This window comes from Phascolarctos cinereus, unplaced genomic scaffold (genome assembly GCF_003287225.1).
Source record: "Phascolarctos cinereus isolate Bilbo 61053 unplaced genomic scaffold, phaCin_HiC Scaffold_9;HRSCAF=440, whole genome shotgun sequence".
Lineage (NCBI taxonomy): Eukaryota > Metazoa > Chordata > Mammalia > Diprotodontia > Phascolarctidae > Phascolarctos > Phascolarctos cinereus.
In genome coordinates this window covers 139370772-139382822 of record NW_027556402.1, presented here as the reverse complement: position 1 = coordinate 139382822, position 12051 = coordinate 139370772, and the positions used below count along the sequence as shown (strand labels likewise).

The 12051-nt window shown below is 39.2% G+C and overlaps 1 protein-coding gene across 8 annotated transcripts in view; it reads left to right on the top strand.

Annotated features, from left to right (window-relative positions):
* The first annotated feature begins 687 nt into the window (after window positions 1-687).
* ADGRL3 (adhesion G protein-coupled receptor L3) overlaps window positions 688-12051 on the top strand; it is a 943202-nt gene continuing 931838 nt past the window's right edge. For 5 of the 8 annotated variants that reach the window (XM_078148806.1, XM_078148805.1, XM_078148804.1 and 2 more), the window contains exon 1: window positions 690-1257. The gene's annotated coding sequence lies outside the window, so the exon portion shown is untranslated. Of the gene's footprint in view, window positions 1258-12051 lie in introns of all 8 variants that reach the window. The other 3 variants (XM_078148808.1, XM_078148807.1, XM_078148809.1) reach the window with 2 other exon arrangements.

Below are 12051 nucleotides of genomic sequence, written 5' to 3'. Positions count from 1 at the left end.
GCTGCTGCTGGCTGTGAATCGTCCCTCTCCCCTCTCTCCCTCCCTCCTCCCTTTCTCTTCCTCCGTGAGTGTGTGAGCGTGTGTTGCACGGTTTGATTTGGCAGGAGCTCCGTGTGTGTGTGTGTGTGTGTGTGTGTGTGTGTGTGTGTGTGTGTGTGTGTGTGTGTGTGATCCTCGCTCGCTCTCGGTGAGTCGAAGAAGAGGAGGAGGAGGTAGAGAAGGAGGAGGAGGAGGAGGAAGAGAAGGAGGAGGAGGCGGCGGCGGTGGCTGGGAGAAGGGGGGTCGGGCAATGAAGCTCCCACATGCCCGCAGCTCCCTGGATCAGCCCGCAAGCTAAACAGCTACACCCCCCGGGCTCAGTCCTTTGCTCTGTCTGGAGCTTCAGCACCTCGGCCGCTGCTTGGTCTGCGCTCCGACAATTTGCACCGGGGAAGGAGTTTGCGTGGTCCTCTCCCCCATTCTCTGGGCAGGTTACTGGCGGGAGAAAGAAACCTTCGCTGGGAAAGAACAACAGGAGGAGGTGGTGGCTCTGGGGGAGAAGAAACCCTCCCTGCCCCCCTTGGCTCTCCCTACCTATTTCATCTCTTTCGCTCCAAACCGAAAAGAGGACGAGGAAGAAGAAGAAAAAGAAAAGAGAAAGGGGGGGTGGAGTTTGTGGAGGGGGGGGACTGGCTATAAAGATCAGCTGGGGGGATGGTGGAAGATTTTTGGTCTCTTCAGCACCGTCTTCTCCTGAGCAGCAGCAGCGGCAGCGGCGGCAAGAGAAGGAGGAGAAGCAGCAGCAGCAGCAGCTCGTGCAATGACTGCCGCATATTAATAGCTGACGATTTTGTGTGGGCGCTGCTGCTGGAGACATAACCTTACTCTGAAGTTGGGCAACTGACTAGGAAATACATTTTTTTTCTTTGCTCCTTTTCCCTTCTCCCTCTTGGTGTGTATATCAGTAAGGAAACAAAAAGGAAGAAAAGCCTCCCCCCTCCCTCCCTTCCCCCCTGGTGGAGGTGGCTATGTAGCAGAACAAGAAGAGGGGGAAGGAGACACTTTTTTTTCCCCTTATCCTTGCCTGGGTTCTCCACCCTTCTGCTACCCGCTTTCGAGCTTCGATTATTATTTTTGTTTTAGGGGGAGGAGGTTGTCTTTACTGTGGCAGGTCCATCTTTTCCCCCTGGGTTCCATGGCTGGATTGTGGGAGCAGCTCCTGGCTACAGGCTGTTGAGCAACTGATGGGACTATCTCAGGAACCGGAGGTTACAAAAGGTAATTTATTCTTCACACTCATCGTAATAGTCATCGTAACGGATGAGGGCAGCCTGATGCGTTCGTCCCTCTTTCCCTGGCATCAGGGGCTGGCGGCGGCCGCGATGGTGCGGGGCATTACACACACGCACAGTATGGTAATGTGGAAAGGGGAGTGATGCCCTCCTGAAGGCTCCGTGCAAGATGCTGTGCTGGGCGGCTCAGTATATTTCCAACAGTTTGGTGATTTGAAGTAGGAGAGAGGTTTAAAGGGAATAAGGGAGAAAAGAGTGCTGGCAGTTGCACACCCTTGAAAATATGGACGTCCCCCCCCCAATACTTACAGCCCTATCCGCTGGATTGAAACAACGACGGCTTCTCTGTGTTTGGGGTTTGTCCGGCTGAAGGAGGGCTAGGGTAGCGGATGGGGGAAGAAGGTAGGAGAGGGTGATCAAGGTCTGAGAGGACAGAGACATTGAGCTTCCTTTGTATCCTCCTCCCTCGAGGTCAAGAGCATCCATGCTGGCCCTATTTGGCTACTTCAGGACCTGCTTTGGGTAGTCCCCCTCCCACCCCCCGGCAGTTGTTCCTACACCTCTTCTGTCTTTCAGTTTGACCAAGTCACCCTCCCTAAAATGCCCTCCAGCCTTAGTTCAGCCCGGCAGGCATGAGAAAGGGAGCCACTTTCGTGGGTGGCATCAGAAAAGGGATGGGGAACAGTGCTGGTATGAACTGGGGCCACCAGTAATGTCAGGGAGGAGTTGGAAAGGTGAAGCGAGAAGGTGACTGTAACATGCTGGGTTACAGGTAGGTGAGTAGGCACCTCTTCACGCTTGGAGAAGGGAAGGCTAGGAGCATTTGTCTTTTTTTCTCCTTTTTCTATTCATGGGGTAGTAGCTACATCAAGAGCTGGCTTTTGTTGCCCAGTGGGTCATACCAGGTCCACCTGGGGCTAAGAGCCCTCAGAGGTCGGGCGCGCACTTGAGGATGAGCTGGGGGTGGGGTGTTTGGTAGGAGGGTGGCAAAGCTACTGCTACTTACGCTGAACTGTCTTATCGAAATCGTCTCTGTTCAGTTTAACTGGAAAATCTGGTTTAAGGAGGAAGGAGGGAGCGCGGGATGATAGGGTTGATTGAGTCCAGCCAGCTCTCACCTTCTTGAGTTCTCCCCAAACCACTAACCAGTCAGGGGCGATGTGTGCTGTTTCTCAGAGCAGAGCTGCTGGTGCTGCGCTTGAGAAAGCTACCTAATTTCCTTTGATGAGAGGAGTCATCTCATTCAGAGATTTAAATAACCGAAACGAGCCTATACCACCCTGGCTCTATTGATTCTCCTCCCCACTTCCCTGGAGCCCCCTCCACGCGACCCACCCCCAATTACCTGAAGTGTACTTGGTTTTATTCATTCCGGGAGAAACAGAGAACTGTTCTCAGAACTCTTGGTGTGTGAGTAACCTCCGAGGTGCATAGTCTCCATCCCTGCCAGTGATGCCTGCCAGTTGTACTTAACGCACATTGTAAACAACAATGCGTGCGTGCCTCCGTGTAACAATTGCAGTTACAGCCAAAACAACCGAGGTCTATTGTGCTGACTTTACCATTCCGCTTACTCATTAGAAACCATTAGCATTCTTACTCTCCTGGCTTGCCTTTCCTGCAGGCAGCTTTTTTTTTGGGGGGGTGGAGTGGAGACTGGGGAGAAAGGGGAATATTTCCTCTGAAGTTACTATGTATCAGACTAGTTTTAGTTTCTTCTTAACTCTCCCTAACCGTTGGTTCAAGAAGTTCACTGTGAAATTCTCAGAGATTTGGCAACTGCTTTTGGAATGCTTTGTTTTTGAGTCATTTTCACATGCAGTGTAGAAAGAGTTTAGCCAACTTTCTCCTGGTATCTTTCCAATCTGTGGTGAATGGGGTGGTCCTGTGACTCCCACTTTTTAGAATTGCCTCAGAACTTGAGAGAGAATGGGTTTGTTGGTCCTTTTTGTAAGTGTCACCCAAAAGAGTCTTCTAGAGAATGCATGAAGTTAAAAGAGATCTGTTGTAAGATTCCAGCATTTAGAAAAAGATCCATTGTCTTTTTTTAAGCAAATGCTGTAAGAAAGGCAAAAAGACTTTATCTTTCACAAAGGCAAGATAAACACTCAATTATAAACTACTACTTTTCTCTAGGTAAACTATTCTCAAATTCTTATACCTGACGGAGATGGCAAAATCCCTTTGTTGTGGTTACACTTAGGCTGCTCTGGGGTTTGTTGCAAGTATCCTTCTACTTAGAACTGAAAGTACACAGGGTTCTGTGTGAGGGCATTTGGTTTCTAAGATACTAAAAAAGGAGATGATCCCAGATTGGATTGGTATACAGATCTTAGTTTCTAAAAGAGCTGAGATTGCAAAAAGGAAAATATTGAATCAATTGAAGCCAAATTTGATTAAATAATATGTCCTTTTAGTTAGTAAAGGGACAACATGAAGGAATTCTTTTTAAACCAAATGATTTGGCTAAGAGCAGTTCCTTTGATAGATAATTGAGAGAGCTATAATTATTAGAAGATAAGTGAGAAATAAGTCTTTGTAGGGAGGTTTTATTTCCACAGTATATGTGTTAAAGCTGTACAGTTTGCTGGCAAGTTTGAATCTCATGTAGTACATTTACTCCCAATCTAGAAGATTGATCCCAGTCATTCCCAGGCCTTACATTAGATTTGATCAGATCTGTTCTTTGTTTCCCAGCAGCATGTGTTTCCTAGCAGTCGTACATTCCACAGGTTCTGATGTCATGAGAGCTGTGTCCATCTGTATTGTGCAGTCTTTAGTGGAAGGTGGATATGTCAGAAGTGTTTGAATTACATTCCTTAGCACCCCATAATTGTTAAGTAATATATTCCCCTTTTCCCCATTTATATAGCTGATGGAATTATTTCCATGTAGGGAAGGGAAGGAAGGGAAAAGTGATTCACTGGAAAGTGTAATATGAAACATTATAAATTTTGAGATATAGATGTAAGACAGCATCAGGAATCCTTTGACTGAAGACTGATTTATCAGCATATGGTCTGTCTGATGGCAAAATGCTTCTGATATCTCATTTTTGGATTGTTTTGTGTATTTATCATTCTAATTTGCACCTTGAGAAATTGAGAGAGAATTGAGAGAAAGAGAGAGAGAGAGATCTCTTTTAAAATATTCATATGGTATCTTTGAATATTATACATTGAAAAGTTTACCTCTTTCTATAGAGAATAAGCTAATATGAGACTTTTCTAGCTTCAACTGCTGTGTGTGTGCCCATGGCATTGTTTCTCATGAGTAAGAAAGGCAAAGAGTCTTTTATGGGACTTTATTTAGCATATGTTTCTTTGTGAACCTTTAGCTGGGGACATTGTAAAGAAAAGAGAAAAAGACTAGAGGATCCCAAGAATTTAAGTTTGGCCAAATAATCTGTCAAATAGCCCAGTGGGAAACTGAAGTGGTTCAATTCAGGCTAGTTAATTGTGGTCTCAAATTCTGGTGTTTTGGTTTAAAAAGAAGTGATTATTGCTGTTAGAATCTAGCCACCTTGACCCAAAGGACACTCATGCTTTTTTGTGGATCCCAGCAAGAAAGCTGTATTTGATTTCAAATTCATAGTTAAACTGGCATCATCAACAGAGGTTGTTCTGCAGCTTTAATCCAGCATGGAGCAGTTGGATTTGTAGGGAAAGAATCCTTGTTCTATCAGTTTTACAGCTGGAAATTTTCTCCTTTGATTTCTCAGATTTGCATTGCATTGCAAATGTGAGTTTTGTGTATATAGGGAGAGCTCTAACAGATGATGAGATTTACTTGTAATTTAGCATTCAAATAATTTGAGGGAGTGGGTTATATTTGAATTACTATTGTTTTGTGCCTCCTGTTTTCCTAAGTTTTCTTTATTTTTTTATCTCTCCATTTTATAATAAAATGTGCAAATATGAACTTTGTGCCCTGTTGTTTTCCTTAGTTTTCTTAGTTCTTCTTTAATGGATTTATTGCATAGTGAGATGAAAATGTAATTTTTTCATTCACTAAGAGTGGCTGATGTAGGTTTTGATTTTAATGTTGATATTTATTGGCCTGCTTGACAAAATAGCGTAATTTATATTGCATATATGCCCTAAGGGGCTCAGTATTCTTATTTTTTCTCCATAGACCTTTCTACCAGCTATGACACCTCATTGTAGACAAAGAGATCTCAGTGTAATCAAAAATAATTCTATGATTGTTTGAATAATTAATTAAAACTCATTTCAAATCTGTTTAGTGGGAATATTGTTTAAAAGTCAAGTTAATAAGAATTATGTTTTTTTTTAAATCTGGTCATCTAGTTCTATGTTATATTATAGTAAAACAAAAAAGAAAAACACCACCACAATTTACCATTTCCAGATATGGTATCATGGCCCCTTCATAGCCCTGGGCTCAAACTAATAGTTTCAGTGATAATTGGTTTTATCTCAAGGTGCTGATATATATACATTTTAGAAGAATTTAGCATTCTGTTCACAACATTCTCTTATTCAGGATGGGATGCTATTTACAGTAACCTTGTTTGTTTGGAAAACTCCTTCTAGGAGAGAAAATAATATAATCTGCTTGATTGCCCAGTGTATTCCCTTGAACCACCTGTGGGGGGGGGGGAGATGTTGTAGCATAATCTGACTTCCTCTCAATAAAACCTTTTGCCATTCATTTTCCTTTCCAATCTGAATAATATTCTTGAAGACTAGGACTTATTGGATGAATAGGTCCAAAGGACAGTATACTACACGCGCACACACACACACACACACACACACACACATATTTACAAGTGACTTTGGGATATCATATCTTAGAATGAAGATTCATAATGTTCAAAATTTAAGAGTCTTCCTATATCAACTTCAGTCTGCAGAACCTACTAAATGATATCAAATTTTTTGAAAGTGATAATGATTAATACTCAGTTTTCTATCATTTAAGGCTCATAAGAATTCAACCTAGTTAAGTAGAAATTTGTAGTCTCAGAATAGAAAGATCTAGACTGATGTTATCTGCTTGGCTGCTTACCACCCTATGTGACTTTGGATAAGTAATTTCAACTCTTTGGCCTCGGTTTTCTCACCTGTTCAATGAGAAGATTTAACCAGATGATCTCTTAAGGTATTGTCCAGCTCTGAATCCAATGAGCTTATGTGGTACCCAAAAATATTTGGTAATTTTCTTACTGGATATAAAGAAAGCTATAAAATGACATCTTAACTAGCACAATTATGAGGCAGCTGGAAGAGTAGTGGTACAATCTGGCTACCTTGTACTTTGAGAAAACGAGTAAGTATTTACATCTTAGAAGGAGGCAGTCAGATTTGTCATTGCATTTACTTTTCCCCTTTAACAACTCTTTTTTAGTGAGTTGCCCAAAGGAGTAACTTCAGTTTTCTAGGTTGCTGTTTAGTGGGTGAAAACATGGAGGCTTTATAAAGTATATTATTAAAACATTGTTTAATTGTAACCTAAATGAAAGGTTTTATATTGCCATAAGGCTAATATAGAAATGATGATATTTGTGGTAGAAAGAAATAAATCATTCAACCAACAATCATATTTTGAATACATGGTGTGTTCCAGGTACTGTACTATGTGCTAGGATGATAAGGAAAAAAAAGCAGTTCTGAGGTTGGGCATGTTGTATTGTGTAATTTGTCATTTCATATGAGTACTTAATGAAGACTAACTTTCAGAAACTATAATTGAATATTTATATACCTGAGAAGCAAAATAGAAAACCCACTGAACTTTTAATCTTTTAGCAACTGTCTGGTCATTCTCACTGGAAGGAAAACAGGGTAATATTTTAATTAAAATGGCAGAAAATCAGTGGTATTTAAACTCTAGTGTCTATGTGTGGTATGATATTCATTGTGGAAATAAGTATTGCTATACTGGGTAATTTTACCTGATGCCAAACACTTGAGTTGAGTTACTGCATTTTTGAATTTGATAACTCTTTGAGGCTGTGCTCCAGAGTCCTGGTACATTCACATTCACCAAGCATACCAGCTTCCTTTGCCTAACACATAACTACATATTTCTGCTGGTCCAAATCTTTCGTGGTAAACTCAGAGTTGAAATTCATCTTTTCTAGTAACTTGCTTTGGTTAATCATGCTTTATGTCCCAGAATTTTTATTATACAATAGCCCTTCCAAATCAGGTATTGTTTTGCATTAGAATGTCAATGAAATGTCAGTAAATGACAGTTGTTAAGAAGAAAATCTGATTTTTTTTCCACTTAAAAACTGTTGGATTCTAGAAGGAATTCGAATAGATAAATTGCAGAGTTTAGAGTTGGAAAGGGCCTTAGAAGCCAATTGAATCCCACCTCCTCATCACACATGATGTAATTGAGGCAAGATTACACAGTTATTAAATGTCTGAGATGGTACTTGAACCCAAATCTTGTGACTACAATTTTAATGCTTTATCCACTATATTGGGCTTACTCTCACTTGATGCTTCATAGAAATCACAAATATTTGTATAAAAGATTAAGGCAGATTGTGTGTGTATGTGTGTGTGTGTGTGTGTGACACACACAAATGCAATGTATGTATGTAATACCCTGCTATTAATTTCCCACCCCAAAATAATCATCCTGATGTGAAAATATTTTTGACAACTGCCAAGTGCTAGGTATAAAGACTGATTTTAAATGGGATATGAAGTGTGAGGAATAACTTAACTATAAAAATATTTACATTCAACTCATAATAATTTTCCCACATGGAATCATCAGCTATGTATGTACTGTCTCAGAATCGTCTAATGCCAAATATATAAAGCCACAAAAATCTTCTAAAGGATTTCGTACTTTAAGACTCATAGCCTAAAAGTTGTAGTCCACACTTGCATGATTGCTGTAAATGTCAAGATGTTTAAAGACTCTTATGATGTTGAAGGGGACAGAAAAATTAGTCTTTTAAAATATGACATTAGCAATACTTGTGAAAATAATGAGTGGTAGGATAATAGATAAAAAAGTAACTTTTATCTGAATGATAGACACAAAATATTTAGCCTAAGGAAGTAACAGTTTAGGCACAATGATATAGTAGATATGTTTAAAAATGAACTGCATATTAACACCAGGATATGGGTGGAATCTTTGAACAGCTGACTTTGGAAAATATTCAAGATTTGGCATTTTAGAAGATGCCACAAGAAGTAAGCCAAATAGAAACTACACTATTCTGTTTAATCAGTTTGTACTGGTGTTTAGAAGTCCTGCAGAGGCAGAGTGTGTTACTATTCAGTACAGCTTCAGAAGCTCAGCATTAGCTTAAGCCTATGAGAATAGGGGAAGGACTCAAGCCCAGTTTTTGATGTTCTGCATGGGTGGGTAACCTGAATACTAAAATGCATTCCATTGACAGCTGACCCTGTAAGAGGTTTTTCAATGGTCCCCTGTTTTTTCCTTTTCCTTTCCTCAAAGTTCTTCTAAATACTGAGTGAGGGAATGTGTGTGTGGGGGTGGGGGAAGAATGAGGCATAGGAAGAAACAGGAAAAAAAACCCACAACAAACCAGTACCCCAGATCCTATTATTTTTGGCCATGTTTTTAAATACATATCATTTACAGGACAAAAATCAAAGCTTCCTTAGATTCTGTTAACTTCTTTTCACAATTTTTAGTATAATTGATTTGTCAATGATTGATACTTATCATTTCCAACATAATTTAGAATTCCTTGCCATTATATAGAAATTTAAAAAGATTATGTTGAGATATAACTTTCTTTTATATCAGACTTCAGGGACATGGATACTTGTGTGCTTTCCCCTTTCATAAAGATTTTAAATATTCTGCGTGCATTATTCTAATAGCTTTTATGGCAAAGTACTAGGCTATGATTGCATGGCACTTGGAAGACTACCCATGGTAAGTATACAGTTTCCTTTCAGGAGGATAATAGATGAATCAGGATTTGAATGTGGAATTCCTGGAGGTGTGTCACTTTCGTCATCATCCATCAATAAATATATTTAACAGTGAAATGGTGCTTTTATATTTTCATTCAAGATGACATCTTTCCTGAATTCAGAGACAACACTGATAAGGATTTATGTTACTAGTGCAAATTTTTACATTGTCATTTGTTACTTCTAACAAAAAAAAATCAAGAGTTAAGGAAATATTATACTTATAAAATCACTGAAAATGTTCTCCTGAGAAAATGTATCTTCCTTCCTTTCATTGTAGAAGTGGAAGCAGGGAGGTCAATCAGTGTGGAACACTGCGGTTACTTTCAGATATAAAGTCATGAGGATATATTTGGAAATGAATATGTTGTGAAAACAAAAGGTATGGTGGGAGGGGAGGGCATTGTACCTACACTTATGATTTCATTGGTATAGGGAACTCTCAGATAAAGAAACTTCCTCTGCTCTGTCAGCACCTTCTCTGCAACCTAAAATGTTAGAGAATTGCCTAGAACATGATTAAGTGACTTGCCCAGGGTGATACAGCCACTGTGAGTGGCGGGACTTAAACTCATGTCTTCTTGTATCTGAGACAAGAAACTATATTATAATAAGATAATCTTTTAAAATAAGAAAATGTATTCACAAACCTGTATCCATCTATTTTGTATACATTACATACTTTGTTCTTGCTAATGTACATCTTAAAAATGAAAATTAGGGGGCAGTTAGGGGGTGCAATGGAGAAAGCACTGGTCAGGAAGACCTGAGTTCAAATTGGGCCTCAGATACTTGACACTTACTAGCTGTATGACCCTGGTCAAGTCACTTAACCCTATTGCCTACCCAAAAAAAAAAATTATGCTTTTGACATATATACCTTTATTCTGGTAGTTTGCATCTTAGTGAGACCCCAATGGATCTTTGTGTTTAGATGTGTGCTGGTTAACATATTTTTAAATATAAATGACCTGGATAAAGTCATAAATGGCATGCTTATCAAATTTGCAAATGACAGAAAGCTGGAAAGGATAAAAAACTCGATGGACACCAGAAGCAATATCCAAAACAAACCCTCTAGAGACAGAGTATTGGGCTGAATCAAATAAAATGAATTTCATTCAGGATAAACATAAACTCTTATTTTTGGAGTTAAAAACAACTTCACAGTTATAATTTTGGGGAAAAGTTATTATACATCAAGCTTTTTTTATGGAAAAGGTCAGGGTTTGGTTTTGTTTTGTTTTCTTTTTTTAATGGGCTACAAGCTGATCTTGAATCAGTAGTGTAATGCAGCAGCCATGAAAGTTAATGCTATACAGGGCCTCTATTAGAGTGCCATAGCTTCCAGGAATAAAGAGGTTCCTTCTTGTGTTCCGACAATTTTGTTATTATATAATTGAGATTATTTCACTTCAGAACATCAATTGTTATCTTCCTTATGAGAACTCCAAGAGGGCAGTTAAATCTGGTTAGTACTGACATTGTACCAAAGAAGCATGTCTAGGATGCATCTATATGCAGTGTCTTCAAATATATTTTTTTTCTCCCTGTTTGTATGTAATGTTGATACTTGGTATGTTTGAAGAATATGGTCTATTCGGGATGTAGTTCTACAAATTGGTGAAATCTCTTCTAACTTATAAACTCTACAATGTAGGGTATGCTTTTCTGTTACTGTATTTGAGAGAAAAAGTTATATTGACAGAAACAGTTCTATTTAAGTTGTAGGTACCAAGTCCACGTAAGTAGTATTGAAGACAGCTTAGAAGAGTATCTAATGGTTAACCGACTCCCTAATTAGCAGAACTCCCATGTGCAGTTGACCTTGCCTATTGATATAAACCCTTGAAGAAGAAAGAGTACCAAAAATTAGTATGCTGTCAACATTGCATTTTTATTATTTGACATTATTAAGCAAACTTAGAGTGTATTTCTTTTTTTAGAGCATTTGATTAAATGTGTGATCTTATCTTAGTGAAATAGCCTGCTGGGCTGCAGACAGTAGTGTTCAGAAATGAAATTTGTTTAGAGACTCTGAACAGACATTTATTCAATGAGGCCTTTCTTGAATAATAGATGATAGTGAGATAGAAATGCAGTGTACTGTCTGTGTCTTTTTTCCGTGCACAAAGCGGGTGTTGAGATAGAGGAAGAGAAAAGATAGCTTAAGTGCAAGAGCAAAAGTGGAGAATGCTTGTGCAAAGAAATTGTCTGTTTGTAGCAGAAAAATGAGTCCATTCTGTGCTCCTCTGTTTGCTCTGCTTTGGTATGATTTTAAGAGACTCTGGAGTGGTTCACAAGCTCTGATATGTCCCAGGGGATGAAGAATGGTGTGATGATCTTGTTACTCACTGTTTTTCTCTCTATCCTCTTTTGCTTTCTGACATCAGTGATTCTGGAATCTCAAACACTCTCTCAAACTGGATTTTACTACTTGAGTTGTATCTTTGTCCTCCTTTGCCATTCCAGGGATGGCACAGGAACCCCTGAAGCAGGCTGTAAATGTTGATTCCAGATGCCTGGTGGTACACTCCATTAATACCATACATTTCTTGGAGGGTAATATCATACCCTCCTTCAGCTTAGCATAAGCAATCCCAATAATTAGAGTTATTGAGATGTGCTTCAAGTGCAGAACAGATCCAGTTCTGTTTTTTTTTATCAACTTCATTTACAAAGAGCCAGATTCTGATGATACCTTTCAGATTTCAGTGAAATACATCTTTCAAAATGTATTAACTTGTACGAGCCCATTTATAACAACTTGAAGGTTTATAAAATCACTTCTATTTCTTATTCATTTGAACAGTACTTTAGATAATTTAGCTAACTAT